Source organism: Eptatretus burgeri, chromosome 13, assembly GCF_056783735.1.
Source record: "Eptatretus burgeri isolate ZD-2024b chromosome 13, Ebu_testis_v1, whole genome shotgun sequence".
In the NCBI taxonomy this organism is placed as follows: Eukaryota; Metazoa; Chordata; class Myxini; order Myxiniformes; family Myxinidae; genus Eptatretus; species Eptatretus burgeri.
In genome coordinates this window covers 38,358,613-38,378,440 of record NC_140973.1, presented here as the reverse complement: position 1 = coordinate 38,378,440, position 19,828 = coordinate 38,358,613, and the positions used below count along the sequence as shown (strand labels likewise).

General features: G+C 33.2%; 1 protein-coding gene and 1 long non-coding RNA gene across 5 annotated transcripts in view; both read left to right on the top strand.

Annotated features, from left to right (window-relative positions):
• Nucleotides 1-19,828, top strand: part of LOC147014258 (receptor tyrosine-protein kinase erbB-4-like) — a 504,201-nt gene that overhangs the window by 207,135 nt on the left and 277,238 nt on the right. The gene's annotated exons all lie outside the window — the stretch shown is intronic.
• Nucleotides 4,428-5,902, top strand: LOC147014260 (uncharacterized). Its single transcript, XR_015050436.1, has 3 exons — nt 4,428-5,377; nt 5,475-5,639; nt 5,738-5,902. It is a non-coding gene; the product is annotated as an uncharacterized LOC147014260 (long non-coding RNA).

The following is a 19,828-nucleotide window of genomic DNA, read 5'->3' as shown; positions in this document are numbered from 1 at the left end:
CTACTGATACTCTGCATCAGTTCCTTTCTCAAACACACCCACCCCAACACGTCGCGCAGAGCACGGGTTATGCTAGCTGTTGATTAATCTCCTTGCTACTCAGATATTTTTCTACAGCTGAGCATTACACCCACATGACTTTCAGTGACAGTTTGCATCTTCATCATGATCATCACACCCAGGAGCCATGGAGTACACATGCAAAGTATGGTGGAGATCAGGCAAAAATTGGATGAGGAGTTGGAAAACGAACAAACACACCATTTTGGTATCACATTACACAGTACTCTGAAATAAAACATCATATAATTGGGGTTCTTCCTCTTTCTTTTCATCTTTGCTTAAATTTTTTCTCTGGCATTATTTGGTCCCCTTGATTTAGGTGTGATCCTTATCTGTACAGCTTGCTGCCTGACTAATTGGTTTAGATTCTTTTTTTCTTTTTCGAGACTCAGAGGGCGGAGCAGAGATGATCTACAATGGTTTTAGGCCCACTCATGGCTGTTTGAGGAAAGTTTGCAAAATATGGCTACATCATTTATTTTAGAGAAAATAACATTGCATGGGAATATGATGCAAGTACACACATTAAAGGGATTTTTTGGAGAAGATGTTTTTATTTATTTGCTTGTGAGATGAGATATGGGTAGTGCTGCTGATAGTCATCATTAAATGCTCATCTCTAGTCTCCTGAGATGGTGATATAAAGCTCCTCTGTAAACAGCTGCAGTCTCTGTGGTGGATAGCTCGCCGGTGATCATAGTTGGGAGATCCAAGGGGATTTTTTGAAATGGTGGTGAGGGGCAGAAGCATCGCTGGGCACTGACCCATGGGGCACATTCCCCCAAATGTTTTTTGCTATGCCACAAATATATCTTAACCCTTTGGCTCTGAGAGGCACTTTATAACAATTAGCCTATTTTGCTACACATGCCATGACGCTAAATGGTTTATTGGGCATGAGAAGATCTTAAGTTTGAGGGGAGCCCGGACCCTGAATATTTTTGGAAGCTTGCGAAGCCTCTGGTGGGGGTATCAATAGGACTCAAGGGCATGGCATGCAGATGAAGGAAAAATAAGCTTAAAACGAGCTGAGACAGAGCTTTAACACAGAGAGAAATTAAAACGACACTCGGCAGAGCGCATACCTCCACCATGCTGAATAGTTTTCGTTTTGTGTCCCACTGATCGTCTGGATCTGCTCCTGGATCTGAACCGAAATCTAATGAATTGGCTTGTTCTTGTTACATACCCAACCTGTCCACCAAGATTTGTCTGAATCAGTCTACAACCTATTGAGATATTGTGCTAAATATATAGTTTGGCCCCATCTCTCAATGATGAAGAATCACTTAAATAATTCTAGTATCCAGATTCGGATCTTCACCAAAATGTAATCAATTCGTCCTTGTCACACCTCAACTTGTCCAGCACGTTAAATCCAAATTCGTCCACAGTGTTTTGAGATATCCTGCTCACAGACAAACAGGGTGAACGCATAATCTCTGTCCATCTTTGGTGGTGGAGGTAATTACAGGCGTTCGAGATGAAATGCCATGGTCTTACACATTCATTATCAAGGAATTATTGATGACACAAACATTGTACCACTGTGCAGAAGAAAGTCGAACATTTGGTTCTCATTTCATTTATGTCCACAAGTCCATTCATCGGTTTGTTCAGAAATTTCAGAACACAAGCACAAATGTGTTTTGACTAACGAAATGTCATTACCAGTTGATTTTGTGCACCATTGAAACCATGCAGGATATTTGTGCTATAATGTGATTGAGTCCCCAAAATAAATCATAACATCATCTGCCAATGGAGGCAGGTGCATCAAAAACGACAATCTGGAGAATTCTTAGGAAGTACTAAAACGTGTTTCGTCACAAAATTCATGTCAAGCAGAGACCAATGACTGTTGTGAAGGAAAGGGTTTGTGACAGATATTTTTGGAGTTGGAGGCAGATTCGTTTGACTGGCCATGTCAACAGATTGAATATGAGATTTTGGGCACTTGAAAACCATATATATATATATATATATATATATATATATATATATATATATATATATATATATATATATATATATATATATATATATATATATATATATATATATATATATATATATATATATATATATATATATATATATGAGCCTGGTGTTGGCGCAGTGATTAGGGCAACGGCTTGGGATCCAAAAGGTCCTGAGTTCAAGTCCCGTTGGGCCACTGAATTAATACACCCTGGGGTTGACTCAGCCTGTCATCCTTCCGAGGTCGGCGAAATGAGTACCAGTATATCGGGCCGGTGTATACCCCGGTTAAAATAGGTGTACCATATCCCTGTGTCGTAAGAGGCGACGAGGGTTGCGTCAGGAAGGTCATCCGGCGTAAAACATGTGCCAAATCACTATGCGGATCATACGGATGATCCGCTGTGGCGACCCCTAACGGGAGCAGCCGAAAGAAGAAAATATATATATATATATATATATATATATATATATATATATATATATATATATATATATATATATATATATATATATATATATATATATATATATATACAGCTCTGGAAAAAAATAAGACCACTCCAAAATTTTTTTTAAATCAGCATCTCTACATGTATGGCAGCCATTCCATTCCAGTGTCTGTTGAATTCCAACACAGGCACACCTCATTCTACTAAGTGAGGTACTGATTAGGTGATCACCTAAACCGAATCTTATTTAACAAGGAAAAGTATCAAAACCACTGCTGTGGTCATCATTATCCTCTTGCAATAGGACCAGCTGAATGGCAAAAACAGTGCTAGTAGTACCTCATAAGTAATTGGAATCAAAAAAGTAACCATTGACCATGCCAAAAGAGTTGAAAAGAAAAGTTTTGAGTGAGGAAAAGAAGGGTTCAATTCTGGCTTTACTGGCAGAGGGATACAGTTAGCGTCATGTTGCTTCCATCCTTAAAATTTCAAAGACGGCGGTTCATAAGAACAAGGTCAAGCAGCAGACATTGGGGACAACAAAGCTACAGACTGGCAGAGGGCGAAAACGACTTTCCACTGACCGGGATGACCGCCAACTCATTCAAATGTCACTCAACAACTGTAGGATGACATCAAGTGAGCTACAAAAAGAATGGCAAACGGCAGCGGGGGTGAAGTGCACGGTAAGGATGCTTTGAAACAGGCTCCTAGGGGCAGGGCTGAAGTCGTGCAAAGCTAGAAAAAAGCCCTTCATCAATGAGAAGCAAAGAAGAGCCAGGCTGAGGTTTGCAAAAGACCATAAGGATTGGACCGTGGAGGACTGGAGTAAGGTCATCTTCTCTGATGAGTCCAATTTTCAGCTTTGCCCAACACCTGGTTGTCCACTGGTTAGATGGAGAAATGGAGAGGCCTACAAGCCAGTGTCTCGCACCCACTGTGAAATTTTGTGGGGGATCGGTGATGATCTGGATTTGCTTCAGCAAGGCTGGAATCGGACAGATTTGTCTTTGTGAAGGACTCATGAATCAAGCCACGTACAAGGTTATCTTGGAAGAACACTTGCTTCCTTCTGCTCTGACAATGTTCCCCAACTCTGAGGATTGGTTTTTTCCAGCAGGATAATGCTCCATGCCACACAGCCAGGTCAATCAAGGTGTGGATGGAGGACCGTCAGATCAACATCCTGTCATGGCCAGCCCAATCTCCAGACCTGAACCCCATTGAAGACCTCTGGAATGTGATCAAGAGGAATATGGATGGTCACAAGCCATCAAACAAAGCCGAGCTGCTTGAATTTTTGCATCAGGAGTGGCATAAAGTCACCCAACAGCAATGTGAAAGACTGGTGGAGAGCATGCCAAGATGCATGAAAGCTGTGATTGAAAATCAGGGTTATTCCACAAAATATTGATTTCTGAACTCTTCCTAAGTTAAAACATTAGTATTGTGTTGTTTAAAAATGAATGTAACTTGTTTTCTTTGTATTATTTGAGGTTTGAAAACACTGAATCTTTGTTGTTATTTTGACCAGTTGTCATTTTCTGCAAATATGTGCTCGAAATGACAATAGTTTAATTCGGAATTTGGGAGAAATGTTGTCAGTAGTTTATAGAATAAAACAAAAATGTTCATTTTACTCAAACACAAACCTATAAATTGTAAAACCTGAAAAACTAATAATTTTGCAGTGGTCTCTTGATTTTTTTTCCAGAGCTGTGTGTGTATATATATATATATATATATATATATATATATATATATATATATATATATATATATATATATATGTATATATGTATATATATATATATATATATATATATGTATATATGTATATATGTATGTATATATGTGTATATATGTATATAAGTAGGGTAAGAATACTGATTCTGGCTCACTTTTCCCCATGTAAATGAATGGGGGATTTTCAGCGATTCCCTTTTTTTTTCCCTAAAAATAAATCCCCTTTTTATCCCAAGGTATATTTATTTGTCTCCCCTTTTAACCTGGAGGTTGAACCTCATTGAATTGAACACCTGGGGGTTGAACAGCTCACTCATTGAACCTATAAAGATTTGTTCATTCTCAAATTCCTTCAATAGTTTAATTTTCTTTGCACAATAATCCCCATCTAAAATATTGACAAACAAAACATTTGAATCTTTATATTTTTTAAGATACCCCTTTTGTGCCATTACGAAATGATTAACTTCTCTTAATGCTCTTGTTTGACCACCTCCTGAGCCACAGGTTATTTTTTGTTAAGCCCCGCCCACTTTTCTTTAAGCCCCGCCCACTTTTGCTAAGCTCCGCCCACTTTTCATGAGGTATTTTTCCTAAGCCACGCCCACTTTTGCTAAGCTCCGCCCACTTTTCATAAGGTATTTTTTCTAAGCCACGCCCACTTTTCCTAAGCCCCGCCCACTTTTGCTAAGCTCCGCCCACTTTTCATAAGGTATTTTTTCTAAGCCACGCCCACTTTTCATAAGGTATTTTTTCTAAGCCACGCCCACTTTTCATAAGGTATTTTTTCTAAGCCACACCCACTTTTCCTAAGCTCCGCCTACTTTTGCTAAGCCCCGCCCACTCTTACATCATTTCCAGTTCATCTCTGACTCACAAAGAAATCACTAGAAAATTACAGGATGTTATGGTTTTGAAAAATTTCCCAATGAAGGCTTGCCTAGGCTTGCCCAGGGAATTTCCAAAGGAAACCACACCCACCAGTCTTTCTCTATAAAAGCTTCAAACCCAGGCTCCATTTTAAACATTTGTTCTTGCTGGCAATGGTGTTCTGTGTGCTTGTCTCAAACTCTCTGTCTTCTATGGAACTAAACCTTCAAGTTGATGAACTGGATTCAAACCTCTTATCTATTGAGGTAAGATTTTTTATTTTCCTATTTTCAAACTTTGATTGAAGCATACTCATTTAATAATTAAATAACTTAATTAATACATTATTATTTTCTCTCACAGGAAATTGTATCTGAAAATACTGCTTTTGCTACAACTTGGGGGGAAATTGTTGGCTTGGTTGAAGACCTTGAGTGGGATGACTTTGGTGTTCCTTGGAACTCTCTGTCTTCTATGGAACTAAACCTTCAAGTTGATGAACTGGATTCAAACCTCTTATCTATTGAGGTAAGATTTTTTATTTTCCCTATTTTCAAACTTTGATTGAAGCATACTCATTTAATAATTAAATAACTTAATTAATACATTATTATTTTCTCTCACAGGAAATTGTGTCTGAAATACGAAATGAAAATACTGCTTTTGCTACAACTTGGGGCGAAATTGTTGGCTTGGTTGAAGACCTTATGAGCGATTTAAGACCCACAGAACGAGTTCGTCCTTGATGACCCAACCAAAGAGTTATACCTTGGAGACCAGCAAAATCCTGAAAAAGAGTTTTACAGCAATAGTACTCATTGTGAGTTATCAAGACAATACCCACTGAACAAGTTATACCTTGATGAGCCAGAATACAAGTTTTACCTTGGAGACTCACAAATTTTGAAAAATCAGTAAATGAGTTCTGCCTTGATGGTTTAAATAACTACCTTGGAGACTCAGGAAAAGGGTTTTGCCAAGATGGTTCTAAATATGGGGCCTACCTTGGAGACTCACAAATTTTGAAAAATCAGTAAATGAGTTCTGCCTTGATGGTTTAAATAACTACCTTGAAGACTCAGCAAAAGGCTTTTGCCAAGATGGTTCTAAATATGAGGCCTACCTTGAGACTCACAAATTTTGAAAAATCAGTAAATGAGTTCTGCCTTGATGGTTTAAATAACTACCTTGGAGACTCAGGAAAAGGGTTCTGCCAAGATGGTTCTAAATATGGGGCCTACCTTGGAGACTCACAAATTTTGAAAAAATCAGTAAATGAGTTATCCTTAAGAGACTTTGTAAGTTGGTTTTACTTTGAATACTTGAAATGTGGGTTCTGGATTGATAACTCACAATGTGATACATATCTTGGAAACTCAACGGGAATGTGGTTATACCTTGAAGACTTGGAAAGTTGGGTTTATGTTGGACACTTGAAACTTTTTTTGGGGGCTTTTATTTATTTATTTATTTATTTATTATTATTATTATTTTATTTATTTATATTTTGGAGACTTTTGGAGTTAAGCTATCACTCTTTGGGATCTAAACCTATCGATGTAGTTCTTTGTCGGATGGTGCTTGATGGGAGCAAGATCAAGAAAGTTCTGGGAAGAAAGTGCAGGCTTACTACTCCCCCTTTTTACGTCATCAAACCTGAAAGCCTTAAAAGACAGAATTGGAAGAAGAGAAAAAAAACGTAAAATATATATATATATATATATATATATATATATATATAGGTGGAAATCTCATTTTGAAAAAGACTGTGTTGGGTGAGGATTGAGTTGGGGTTGAGATTTTGAATGTGAGGGTTGGGGTTGAGATTTTGAATGTGAGGGTTGGGACACACACACACATACACATCAACAAACAAAAGTTAAGCCTTGACTATTCAGTTGAGGATTCTGTGTTCTGTGGTTGGGGTTCACAGATCTAAGAACGTCCCCCTTGACACACATTATATACTGTTATACACCTCGGACTTGTCCCTCTAGTGTCCACAAAGGTGTATTATCTGCTTAGTTTTGTCTTTTGTAATTCCTGTGAATAAAATGAACCTAAAATCTCTTCCCCTTCCAAATCATATATTTTATAAGTCCAAGGAACTGTATCTATTACATCAACAATTTTAAAAAGTTCTTTCGTCCATCGTTCAGTAAAACCCTTTTCAAAATGAGATTTCCACCTATATATTCTTACGATATCACCAACTTTGAACTTTGGTTTTCTGACATTAATCTCTTTTTCATATTTTAATTTTGTAAATGTTTCTGATGGTTTCATATTTGTTGACGTGTGAATTGTGTCATTATACTTATCCACAATATCCTGAATAAAAGATGACCATTGTTGTGAACCGAGTTGTGTGAATTTTTTATATAGTCTCTCTTTTAAGGTACGATTAAAACGTTCAACAACAACTGCCTTCCCTTCATTAAAGGTACTGTATAATGTAATACTGTTATTTTTTAAAAAATTCATAAATGTCTTGTTATAAAACTCTCTACCCTCATCAGTCCACAATTTCTTAGGTTTTCTCTTACTTTTATTAAATATCTGTTGAAAAGCTAACATAAGAGTATTACCTGTTTTGTTTTTGAAAAGGGACAACCCACGCATATCTACTCCTCAAATCAATAACGGTTAAAGCATACTTGTACCCCTTATCATTATTGAGTTCAATCAAATCAGCAGACCAGATATAATCAACTTCCTTGGAATAAACTTTCCTTCTCTGAAACTTTGTGAATATTGGTTTTTGTAATTCATCAGCTAATTGCTCTTCAGTCTTAATGGCATCATTAGAGCCTATGAGTTTTTTTTGAATTTCCAAGTCCAAGTTTCAATTTAGCACTAATCATCTTCTTCACGATGAACCTATCAACTTTTTCTCTCAAGGTTGGATTTTGTATCAGAGACAAATTATATAACATTTCTCTATCGCCTTCATCCTTTTCTTCCAACGTTGTGGTATTCCCATAATCAATATCGTGTCTCATGCACACTTCATCAACTCTATTGATTGGTTTACTCCAGGATTTAGGATTGTCTGCCTCATCTAATCTTTTATCCAAGTTTGTGCCTGGACCACAGAAAGAATACCCTGGAAGATGTAATTCCCCTGGTATTCCAGTAGTTGTAAATTTACTTCCTGATAAAAACTTTTGTATATCTCCTCCGAGTTTGTGTTTGGAGATAAATTGATTTTTTTTTGAACCACACACCGAACATATACCTTTTTGTATAACCCTGTTATTTTTACTTTTAATATATGAAATATTTTTAGTATTAGTTTTCTTTTTACATTTGAGACAATAACTCATTTATTTATGAGAAAAATTTCTGCAGAGTGCAAAAACCTTTTTATTTTCCAACATGCACATTTGAATCTTAATTTTTAAAACATAAAGAATCCTTAGAAATGCCTTCACTCTCTCCTCCATTTATTTAAGAAAAAACTTGAATTAAAATACATGTCTTCTCGATGTCGATAGTCTTGTCGAAAGTATTGCAAATAGACTTTTTAATTCTTTGTATTCCTCCCTCGGTGAGATAAGTTAATTTCTTTAATACCTCTATTCTTTTTGAATCTCACTGGTTTCCATATTTTGATATTTATTCATTCTCTCTCTTTCCTCCCTCTCTCTCTTCTCTCTTTCCTCCTTCTCTCTCTCCTCCTCCTCTCCTTTTCCTCCTCTTCCCTCTCTTCTTCAACTCCTTCCTCATCCCTTACTATACTTGAATCGTTTACACCCCATAGAATATTATACATATATTCATCAGGATTTCTTGTTATTCCTGTATCCAAAATAATTTTTTTACAACAGGATACCAATAAAATTTCTTTTGAATTTCTAAAAAAGAGCCTTACCTTTTCTTAACCTTATAATTTTTTCATTATTTAACATTCTAATTAAATCTAAAGTTGTTGGTTTATCAACATCAGCATAATGCCAATCTTTTATTGAAAATACCTCATTCTTATGTTGTAGAACATATTTATTAAAATACCGAATACCCTTTTCTTGAAGGTATGCTTGAACACAGAAATGATAATTTTCTTGAAGCCTTCTTGCTGTCATTTATGTATTAGAAATATATGTTAGAATAATATTATGGCACGAAACACCTCCCCATCTTCCCATAGTTAAATCATTTTGTATTTCCTTACTTATTATATATAATCCTGTTTTTTCTGTTTTCATGAGATAAACAAGGGCAAAACCATTATTATATTTACCCTTATTAAATTCTTTTATTTGTTGTTTACTAATCATTGGCTCCACAAAACTCATTCTCGATACCAAGTGGATAATATTCTTCCTTACGAGACTGATTTAATTGTTCGAGGTCTTCGAGGTTAATTTTAAATGACCAATTATACCCTAAATCATTCATATCATCCCCCCATTGTTCTATTCTCATACAAACGATACGCCCTTCTTTATAAAAATTTATTTTAATTCGAACTGTGAATTCTGTATGACCTGGAGATAATATCAACACTTCTGTATCTTTAGAATACACAGCCGTTTTATTTAAGTATATATATTGTGATAAATCGCTTAATCTCACCAAGTCATTCGCGTCAGTCGGGCTTGGATAATTTTTAATTTATAAGCATTTTTCATGTTAATATTTTTGTTTATATTATATTTATATCGTTCAGCCTGTGCCTTTGTGTAATAATTTGATAAATCAATATCCAGTTCTTGAGATACACCAAAGATAGAACCATCTTTACCAACATAAGTCATTTATATTAGATTAAAAATAATATCATAAAATTTTTTATTTTTGTTGAGTTGAAATAACACATATAGACATAATTGACCACAACACTTGGAATTTAATTCTTGGACTTGAAATGTTTGATAAACACCATTCTGTAAGAATTTTATGACTTCAACAGGTGGTGGAAGACCAAAACTATCAAAATAATATTTGTCTTGATTATTAAAAATACAAACCCAATGAGAACCGTTCCCATCATTATCTTCTAAGTTCATAATAATATTCTTTGTATGTTTCGACACATTTGTTAATTCATCTCTCATACAAATAACCACATTATGAATTTTTAATTTCTTACAATATTTGGCAAGTTGTAAATTTGATGTTGTATTCTTTCCAAATTCTTTCAACCACTCATCAATGCTCATTTATTTATTAGAAAGATATAATCCATTACCTCTTTTCGTTAATTTTACACCTGCTTGTGCTATAGAAGAAAGCATATCTCCAACTAACAATCTCGCTTTATCAGGCAGACCTTCAAGTTTTTCAGCAAAATCTACAATTACACCACTTCCACTAATTTGTTTCTCCAACTCTTTGTTATGTCTTTCCAATTCTTTTTGAGCCTGGAGTTGAGCCTTCCTTTCGTTGGCAGTTTTGACCGCTGTTGAAATACCACCCGTCAATGCTCCAACCGCACTTAAACCAGCAAATAAAGGAATTAGAAATGGGAGAAATCCTCCACTCGTCTCTCTTATTGAATATTTTTTCAACATTGGTTTTGTCATTTTAATTTTAAGTGAGCCAGTGTCATTCAAGATTTTAACCTGTTCTCTTGTGAGCAAAACATCAATTCTTACTGCTCCTTTTCTCTGAATTGTATTAACGTTAATCGTACAAGGCTTTTGATTTTGAACACAAGATGATAGTTTATAAAGATTGATTTGATTAACATATACCCCAGTTGGTACTTTGCCACTCATTTATTTAACAAAAAATTATGTGAAACTAATCATCACACCATTATCTGTATTAATCTGCAATTCTGTTTCTTCCAAAAGCAAACAATATGTATCAACTTCTTCACTCTCTCCTCTTTCAATGTATAGGGAAGTATCCACTCGATTAGACTTTATAGTTTCTTTTTGAGCGCTCAGGTCAAACGTATAGATTGTATACAAACTTTTAAATGCTGTCATATCTAAAATAGGTTCTTTATTTCCATTACTTTCACACACCTTTTGGTAAGACTTGTATGCTTCAGCAAAATCATTTTTTCCCAATTAATTTCCAATCTATCTCGTGGATAAAATGTTCCATCTAGAGAAACGCGAAGTTGTTTCACCTTAGCATTATCACTCAATGCATTATTCTTATCAGTCGCAGTATCACCATCTGGCTTTTTAAAAATCATCCACAGATATCGTGGCTTTCCTTCCAGAACACCCAAATTCCACGTGTAAGTAGTTTGATTGAGTTTAACGTGTTGACATCTTCTTTTGAGGTATGATACACTGAGTGGTTTTTTGAGTTAAGTCTTCGATTCAACATCTCTTCTGTTTTAAGATTAGGAGTATATTCACTGATATACCAACTCATCTCCTCAATTACAAATTTATTCTGATCACCAAAAGCATTACCAACACCAAAAAGCAATCTATTTTCATTATCATTCCTTTGTAGTTGAAATCTAATTTTAAGACCATACAGAACTTTATCATAATCACAAAATCCAAATATACCTTTAAGAGGAACTGCCACAGTAAAACTATTTTCTGCTTTTGTATCATCATTATACATTCCTTTCCTTTGAATATATCCAGGGTCTGTGTTTGTTCCCGTTGACATATCAGGAATAAAACCTTCGACAGACCCCTTTCCCATTCTATCACTGAATGTATAGAGTGTAAATTTCATCATTTCAGATACAGCAGAGACATAATCAACCGCTTCAACTTCTTGTGTTCCAATATACAATCGCACACTATCAAACATTTTCCAGAAGAAATCATTTACAAGTGTAGCGTTTGTGTTATTCCCAGCCTTAGTGAATTTAAATTTACACAACAAGAAACTTTCGGAGAGATTCAAATAGGTTTGTTGATTATTTATTTCAAAACTTTTTGTACCATTTGTATTCCAGTCTGTTCCAGTTATTGCATTTACCTTGAAGTAATCTTCTTTTTAGTGGAGTTTGAGATAATAATAGTATCATCCAAAACATAGATACTATCAATTGCTTCCATACTTGTATTTATTTAGGAAAAAAGATGTTAAAACTTTTGAAACCCTGATCCAAGTATTTGAATTATTTTCTGTCGTTCTTGGGGGGACAACTGAGTTTTACCTTTCTTAATTTCTTTTATTGCTTGTAATTTATGAGATTCTTTCTGAGCATCTTTTATACTCTTTACAGCACCTGCTACATTTCCCACAGCAGAAGCAGTTGAACCAATTAGGTCTTTATGTTTAAGAATAGTTGAACCAATACCCATGAGAGTATCAATTATCCCATCTCCTCTAAATTGATGTCCGACACCCCTTTGTCTCTTAGGTTTATAGTATCCTCTACCAAGATACATACCTTCACCCTTGTAGTACGGGGAAAGAAACATCCCATCTCCTGTAATTATTTTATATTTTCCCAACTCGTGCTTCCTCACAATAACCATCGTATTTATTTATTGAAAAACTTCACGTAGGTGAATTCTGATGGATATAACTTCTCCATTAAAAGAGATCACACGATTATCTTGGTCGGTTATCCTAAAATTTACTCTGTGTATGGTTTTTCCTGACACAGGTAGATAAACCAAATTTTTAGGCTCCATATTGAATTTATAACCAATTGGGGTTGAGTATGCGCTGAATGAAAATATTGTATTTGTTTTTAATCCATCATTATAAGCACCATCAATCAAATCACAGTGAATTAACACCGAATTTATTCCTGAGGATATTTGAATGACATTATCACTGTAAAACGTCCCATTAGTTTCAATCTTTTTGAGGAGAAACCTAATAACTCTCTAAATGAATTATCAATTGTGAAATCAACCTTGTAGTTATTTTTAACTTTAATCGTTGATTTTGAAGTATGTTTTTGAATGTTTATAACAATATTTTTTGGTTCATCACCCTGTTCTTTCATAAGTCGAGCAATTTCGGAAGATATTTGAGAAATCTCGTATGCTCCGGGTGAGACTGTTATCGATTTTGTATCCACTTCCCGGATTATAACTAAACTTGTCATTTTTCTCGGTTATATTAAATAAGGTATTATAAGTCTCCATGGACAATAAAGATGCCTCATATTCTTTTGTTGTGTCAAGTTGTAGTGGGTATGGGAATGAAGATGTGTGGTCGCTTGTTGTGAAATTAAAACTCAGGATTGTGCTTCTCATCTTATTTAATATGAGTTAAAATGTCTTTATATTGAGATTTATTAATTATTTTCATGTTCATCAACTGGTCTAAAATGGCTGATGCTTCATTAAAACAATTGTTATTTCCAGCCTTCTTACTGCCGAACAACAATAACAGTCTATTAACTAATTGCGATGGGTCATTTGGAAGAAAACTAATACCTGAACCAAGGATACTTAAAGCCTGAATAATGTGTTTCTCCTTCTCATTCTTCCTACTTTTACCAGAAAGAATAACCTTATAATTTAGAGTGTTCAGCAAATCAATATATACTCTATCATCATTATTTTCCATATCCAATGGTTTATCAATATACTTTGATTCATCCCTCACAGTTGAACCTTGTCTTCCATCTTTTGTGAGAAGAAACATTAATCTCGGAGTTAGTTTAACAGGGGGTTGAGCAGAACTTAAGAACCTTTAATTCATCATTAAATATCAATACCTTTTCTTGAACAAGATGAAATATTGCTGGTTGTTCTGTTGGAATGAGTCCTGCTTTGGTTTTTGAATCCGCTGAATATTCATTGTTTTGAACAGCATTCACAATATAATCAGGGGTTGATTAATCTCTTCCAGTTGTTGAAATAAACCTTCATCATCATATTCTAATTCTCCTAAATGCTCTAATTCTTCCTCCGTCATTTGACTGAAATCTTTTAACATTTGAAGCTTTCTAGGAGTATATTCTACTGTGGGAACTGTGGAAACATCTTTCATTTTTCTTGGGAAGTTTTTAAAAGTGGTTTAAAAAATTTCTCTTGTTTTTTCAAATGCTTCTTCGCCCGTTAGTTTCTGTCTGCGTTTCTTCTTTATGTCTTCCTGTTGTTTTACAACTTTTGAAACCAACTCTTGATGTTCCTTAAATCTTCTTGCTCTTTCTTTTGTATCCATTTATTTATTGTAAAATATCATTTAATGAATTGTAAAGATCAACAGGGAAATTTTCCTTTTCTTCATCATTCAAGTAGATGTGTTCAAATAAATCCTTTTCTTTAAATATTTCATCAAATTCTTTATTAACATTAATGCGAGTTGTAATTTCTTCTTCACTAATCCTTGCATCTCTGCTTTTCATACGTTTGTGTTGAGTTTCTTCATCAACATCAAACCGAATGATAAAATCTTCACTCCGCTCAGATATTTAATAATTTGTCTCGTTCCTTCTGGATTAGTTTCTAATATCCCAACACCACCAGATTTTAGTTTCTTTAACTCACTCTTACAATGTGAATATTTTGTTGTACCAAGAGAAACCTCCTCAAATGTTTGTCCTTCATTCCTCAATCGCATATGTTCCTCCACTGAAATATAGTGATAATCTTCACCTTTTACTTCTCCAGGTCTTATTGCTCTAGTTGTTGTTGATACAATGCGTATCACGGGGTGTTTTTTAAGTAAATTTACAATATTCTCATTTGTACTACACAAGAACCTTGATTTATGAAAGTTTTTTCCAGAAGCAGATTTACCCACAAGATTTATAATAATAGTTGTCATTTATATATGTAATTGTTTATAAAACAAAAAATATATCCCTTAATATCTCATCTTGTTTCACAACAATATATTTATATTTTTCAGTCGTGTGCTTCATATAATCCTCAAATTTCTTTTTACTACATAATGTAGAACAATTATCTCTCCAAAAATTATTGATATCTATTGAATTTAACTTGAATAAAATAAAAGTATTAGCATTGTTTCTGATGGAACGACGAGGAAGTTGAAAGTACGATTGACTAAGATAAATACAATTACAAGAAGAATGTCTCCCTCTTGTGTAGTAGCTGTCCATTACCGTTTGGTTTCTCTCATTAACACAATCATCAAAGATAACGAGGTTCTTTTTGATTTATCCAAATCTTGGGAGACGGTATATCATCCGTATTATCACTAAGAATACAAGTTATAAGATTTGATTTCTTTTTACATCTCTGTGTATCACAAAATAGTTGAATTATATCTTCAATGTTATAATCATTTAGGTTTTTTGACGTTTAAATAAACCTATTATATCTTCTTTTTGAAGACCAGCATTAAAACCTTGTGAGAGTAGTTGATACTCTGGTTGAAAACTCGACTTTGTGAAAATTATTAAATTATCATAATCTAAAAAGTTGGGAGTGAGGAGCATTTTTAAAAGTAAGCAGGTTTTTCCACATCCACTTGAACCAACTATGAGACATCTTAATGAATTTGGGAGATTTTTATGGTTGTTAAATTTTATCTTATTTTCCCAAATAGGTAAAAAATCATTCATTTATATATTTGAAAAACAGGTTATTTAATTTATTATTGGCTTTTTTAGAAACTCTATATTTTATCCTAAGTTCAGGTTTAATTTCAAGATAATCCATTATTTTATTTATACAATATCTTGTGTTGATATTTCCCTGAAAATTACATCCATGAATAATATACAACAACAATCCTTTGAACATTTCTCTTATACGTTCAGTTTCTTCCCTTGTAAGGAAAGGTGTGTTATCATCCTCATACTTTACATTCATTTCTCTAATCAATCTTGTAAAGTAATTCATTTTTGGTGTAAATCTAAAAGAATTATTTTCCTTTTTATATTTTTTATTATCATTAATTAGAAGATAATCACAGAATATACATTGTTTATAGGCTTTTGACTCTGTGTTTAATCCCGTCTTTCACACGCAGGACAATTCTCAAATTTGTCATATGGAGAATCAGGAAAGTCTAGCATATTTATAAAGTAAAACTTTACTTAAACTGAAATTCATCTATACTTTCAGTTGTATATTACCATCGATATCGATATACTTTTTTCATTATCAGATTCAACGACAACATTTTTTATATTAAAGGTAATTTTAAAATTATCGTTAACTACTATTGAACGAAATGACATTTCACCTGATATATTAACATCCTTTATTTCATCAAGATTTACATCTTTAGCGTTGTTGAAAAAAATACAAATTTCTCCTTGCATATTACAGATGGTCTTATCTTTTCTTTCTAAAGCTTCATCCATAAGGTTTTTGTTCTTTGATACTTTTTCTTGTTTCATTGCTTTTTCTAGTTTTGAATATATTACTAGAAGGAGAGGAGATACTTTAATTGATGTTCTACCAGGTATACTAAAAGCCCTTCCACTGAAGGAAATTGAAGAACTCATATTATTTACCATAATAGTTTTTATCCAATAGTTGTTATATTTATCTTTGTTCAATTTTACATCCTTGACATATTTCTCAGTATCTTTAACAGATGAAGAGATTGATTGAAACTTGTCTTTTGTGTCTTGAAACATTGTATTTATTAAGTGAAAAAGTTGGAGGATAAAATGTTTTTAAGCACAGATTCACCTATAAATTAAACGAAATTTTCATCAAGAAAATTTTAGTTTAAGCAAAGTTTTATTCTATAAATATGGTGAATACAACGTACTGCGATGTTTGTAATCACGAATATAAACATTATAGAAAACACCTCCGAACCAACAAACACACATTTAATCTATTTCATCAAATATCTCCTCTTGAGTTGGAAAGAAAACATTGTGATATCTGTTCAAAGGATGTTTTGAAGAGTAGTTATAATCAACATCTTCAATCACAAAAACACAAGAAAAATGAGTTTAAAGTAAAGGGAGACTATTATATTAAAAACACTGATGAGGCATTTAAAGGGCATATAAAAATAAGGATTTTTCAATTTGGAGAACCCGGTCCATCATCAATAGCTGAATCAATTGAAATAGTGAAACCCGATGTTGAAAAATTTATTAAAAAGACATTAAAAGAAATAAAAACTTTAAAGTTTTATATGGGAGTGAAAATGAATATGAAAAGACAAGATGAAGAACAAACTCCTTATATGAGAACAGATCTTCATTTTATAACATCATTTCAAGATTTTTTGAATAGTGGGGTTTATGAAGAACTATCAAGACAAGAGGAGGATGTTGATAATACAGTGGTAGGAAGTGGATTCAATATTAAAAAAATCATCTTTTAGATATACACATTCTAAAATCAAACCCTCTTAAAGCTTCTTCTTATATTGAATTACCAAAAGAAATAAAACTAAAGAAGGCAGTTGTTAATATTAAGAACAATGATAATAAATGTTTTCTCTGGTCTGTTCTTGCTCACTTACATCCACCAAAATGTAATTCAGAAAGAGTAAAACAATATATGAAATATGAGAATACCTTGGACATTAAAGATTTTAAATTCCCAATGCCATTAACAGATATTCCTAAATTTGAGAAAAAGAATAATCTTTCTATTAATGTATATGGATTAACGGATACAAACAAAGTTCAAATATTAAAAATTTCAAACAACTATAAAAATGAAGAAACACACATTGACCTTTTATATTTTAGTGTTGGAAAGAATTCACATTACACATACATCAATAATTTATCAAGATTAATCTCTTCTCAGGTATTCAGAACAGCAAACAAAATATATCCTTGTAAGCGATGTCTTAATTCATTTCATACAAAAGAACGATTAGAACAACATTCAAAATATTGTAGTAATCATAAATCAGCTGTAATTACAATGCCTAAACCTGGTGAAAAGATTTATTTTGAAGATTATAATAAATCTATCATGCACCCATTTGTGATATACGCTGATTTTGAATGTATCCTTAAAAAGATAAATACTGCTTCTCCTAATCCAAAAGAACCATATACAAATAAATATCAAAAACATATTCCTTGTGGTTTCTGTTATTATATCAAATCATCTGTTGGAGAAAAGTATAACAAACTTGAACATTATCGTGGAAAAAATGCTTCACAAGAGTTTGTAAAACGATTAGAAAAGGATTGTATAAGACTCACTAAATTAATGAAAGAAACAAATGAACCGATGAAATTAACCAAAGAAGAAAAATTAGAATTTAGAATGAACAATATCTGTCATATTTGTGAGGGGGAAATTAAGGAGTCTAAAGTTAGAGACCATTGTCATCTTACTGGTAAATATAGAGGTCCCGCTCATTCCTGTTGTAATCTTAATTATAAATTACCTTCTTTTATTCCAGTCTTTCTTCACAACAGCGCCAACTATGATACACATCTATTTATAAATGAACTTTCAAAAACACCAGGGAATATTTCTGCCATAACAAATACAAGTCAAAAGTATATTTCATTTTCAAAAATGATATTCACAAAACCTATAACTCGTATTAGGTTTTTAGATTCTTACAAGTTTATGGGAACACCACTAGCCTACCTCGCATCAAATCTAAGCTCCACGGACTCTTTTCCAAATCTTAATTCATTCTTTCCAAAAGAGGAAATTCTCACTAAAGAGGAAATTCAGATTAAAGAGAGAATTCAAAGTAAAGAGGAAATTCTAACTGAAGATGAAATTCTAATTATAAAGAAAATTCGAACTAAAGAGGAAATTCAGATTAAAGATGAAATTCTGATTAAAGAAGGAATTCTTACGAGAGAGGAAATTCAAACAAGGAATGAAATTCAAAGTAAAGAGAAAATTCTTACAAGTAAGGGAATTTATCCTTATGATTATATGGATTCATTTATGAGATTTAAAGAAACACAACTTCCTTCAAAAGAAAGTTTCTATAATAACCTTTATGAAGAAGAGATAAGTGATAAGGAATATAAACACGCACAAGAAATATGGAAAATATTTAAGATAAAGAACCTTGGAGAATATCATGATTTATATCTAAAAACAGATGTTTTATTGTTAGCTGATGTGTTTGAGGCTTTTAGAACACTCTGTCATAATAAAAATTGTTATGGATTAGACCCTGCCCACTATTTCACAGCTCCTGGTTTAGCTTGGAGTGCAATGTTGAAAATGACAAAACAAGATATAGATTTAATCAGTGATGTTGATATGCTTTTGATGATTGAGAAGTCCAAGAGAGGTGGAATATCACAAGTATGTTCAAAAAGATATGCTAAAGCAAATAATAAATATCTCCCGAATTATGATAGTGAAAAAGATAGTAATTATTTGATGTATTTTGATGCTAATAATTTGTATGGATGGGCAATGTCTCAATCTCTACCTTATGGTAAATTAGAGTGGGTGGAAGAAAAGGATTATGAAAAGGCTTTGATGAATATTGTTATTTCTTCTCAAGAGGAATTGAATGACGAAGAAGAAGGTTATTATTTTGAAGTTGATTTGAGGTACCCGAGTGATCTTCATAATAAGCATAAAGATCTTCCTTTTGCATGTGAGAAAGAAACTCCAAAGAAAGAATGGTTAAGTGATTATCATAAAAGTTTTAATATTAAAGGTAAATCAACAGAAAAGTTATTAACAACATTCTATGATAAAGAGGGATATGTTTTGCATCAGAGAAGCTTAAAACAGTTTTTGAGAGAAGGATTGAGAGTAGCTAAAATTCATAGAGTTTTAAAATTTAAACAAAGTCCTTGGGTGAAAAAGTATATTCAATTCAATACAGATATGAGAGCAAATACAAAAGTAAAATTTGAAGGGGACTTTTATAAATTAATGAATAATGCTGTATTTGGAAAGACTATGGAAAATGTTAGAAACAGGCAA